The 2,340-nt window shown below is 40.5% G+C and overlaps 1 pseudogene; it reads right to left on the bottom strand.

The window, feature by feature from the left end:
• The window catches only part of LOC149104650 (uncharacterized), a 1,761-nt pseudogene extending 357 nt beyond the window's left edge, over positions 1 to 1,404 (bottom strand).
• Positions 1,405 to 2,340: the final 936 nt, after the last annotated feature.

A 2,340-nucleotide genomic window follows, 5' to 3' on the forward strand; every position in this document is an offset into this window, starting at 1 on the left:
CAGTTCAGAATTGGATAACATTGAATTGTATGCTGAGACTACTTCAACATCATGAACAGATCTTGATATAATACTAGCATAGGCAATATTTTGCATGTTAGTCTTGGAAGTGGCATCCCTGAAATAATGTTCAGTTCTCTCAAAAATTGATTGAGCATTTTTTGAAATTGCCCACAAACCACCACCATTTAAAGATGAAGTTAACTTCTGGTTTTCAATGTCATTCTGGTCTTTTAATTTGCCAGCCTTAAGGATGGAGATCGCCTGCTCACTTTCTGATGATTTACCAGCATGCTTGGTATGAAGTTTATGAAGCACATAACCTCCAATATACTGTAGTCCAGCTTTTTCTTCATCTGAAAGTTTAGTTAATGGGGCACAAGTATACATGCTTTCAATTTTCTCCTTGCTGTGTGCCAACATACAATCAGCAACCTTGGTAGACAGTAGTGTAGCAGCGTTCCTTGATAATCCCTCAAAATGCTTAACTGCATTCAGAGCTATGGTCGAGTAGAAGGAAGAATAAAATCTTTCAGCATTTCCAGACGTTATCAAGCGTTTGTATAGGTCTTCAATATCACAGAATCCAGCTGTTACGTCTTGCAGACCGTTGTTGTAGGTGTAGGATCTTAGTTCGTCTCTGATTGATTTTGGATAGATTTTGTTGTCAGCAATTTTGTGTTTAGCTTTTTCAACAATTCTTGAGTAAGCTACAAAAGTTAAATAGCTCTCTTGTCCTCCTTCTTTTTGCTTCTCGACATCTCTCGTATCTTTGTGTTTAACTGTCTTGTGTCGTTTCAGTCCGCTCTTGCTTTTGCATTTCTTGTGGCACAGTTCGCACACAACGTTTTCGAGTTGAACCTGTTGTAAACAAAAGTAACTTTCAGTTGAGAAGTCAGTCATAAAACGATACTACAAAGTCTAGTTCTAAGCATAGTTAATGGAAATAAAATAAGAAACCACTTAATAATTACATCGTCAGTACAAGGATTTAGTTATAACACAAGTCGCTACAAAAAAGCAGCACCGATGATACCCGATGATACTCGATCGAGCTGAAAGAAGATGAACGTCAAAGCACAGCGCTTTTCGCTAACTTCTGGGTGGCTAAGAAAGAATATAATACTTACTTCCTCTGCAGCTTCTCTAAACTGTTCATCAAGCTCTTCTTCGTCTTCCAATATACCTAAAATAGCGTCAAAATCGTCTCCAATGATAAACAAATCGTTCGTGTCCGCCATATTGTTTGGGAATGAACGTTTGGCGTGTGCACGGTCAATGTCACGTGATGGTGCAATTCAACCTCAAACGCGAAACAAAAGGCCGGCCCTTTGAAGTTTGCCGGGTTTCACAACCAGTCCCCTCCACTAACTATGAGAAAACCTGCAAGATTTCGAAACTATGTCTTACTGGAGTATTTCAGTCACAACTGAATTCTTCAAAAGATCTCGGCAATACTTTCATCCTTTTCCAGGCTTCATTATTGCTAAATTTAGCTTAGTGCTTTATTCAACTCCTACGGACAACGTTTTGGAATTCATTGCTATGATCTCGAAAGGGGACATACACCGATTGCAAACATGGTGACGATAGCACCAAAGCGGAGCTTTTTGGTAGCAACCGTTGCTAAGGGCTGGCCAGTTCTGTTTCCCTAGAAATTTTGCAGCTTTTGCACTTCGCAGTCGAATGCAGAAATCGAAAGGAAAGCTGGTTTAAGGAGATATGTCGACGAAATATTCCTAAGTAGATATTTGGGGAGCTGTAAAGGTCAGTATTTTTTACTAAATCAGCGTTTGCATTTTCATTGTTATGCATTGTTATGTAGATTTGAGCGTTGAAAACGCAACACAATGGCGACGTATTTTATTGAAATGCATCTTTAGCTTCTACCGTACGTTGTCTGTTTTCGACGTGAGCATGGACAGACCTGTGGAAAAGATGCATGTAAACGAATTAACAGTGACGGCACAACTAGACTGTTTAAGATTTCATGTAAGCTTCCGTTGAATAAATTTTCAAACCATTTTAATAAGCCTACGTTTAATAAGCCTACATTTTAATAAGCCGACTATCCCATGCCTGCAAAGAGTTTGGCTTGACTATCAGCATCAAAAAGACCAACATCATGACCCAGGACACAGACTCCACTCCTGTCATCACCATCGACAGCACAACCCTTGAAGTGGTGGACTCTTTCACCTACCTGGGCTCCACAATGACCGGCTCCCTCTCCCTTGATACAGAAATCAGCACCAGGATTGCCAAGGCCGCTGCAGTTATGGCCAAGCTCGGTAAGCGCGTCTGGGAGAACAGCCAGTTGACGGTAAATACCAAGTTCCG

The sequence above is a fragment of the Orbicella faveolata genome, unplaced genomic scaffold (assembly GCF_042242905.1).
Source record: "Orbicella faveolata isolate gen_17 unplaced genomic scaffold, um_ofav_v1 contig_34, whole genome shotgun sequence".
Taxonomy (NCBI): domain Eukaryota; kingdom Metazoa; phylum Cnidaria; class Anthozoa; order Scleractinia; family Merulinidae; genus Orbicella; species Orbicella faveolata.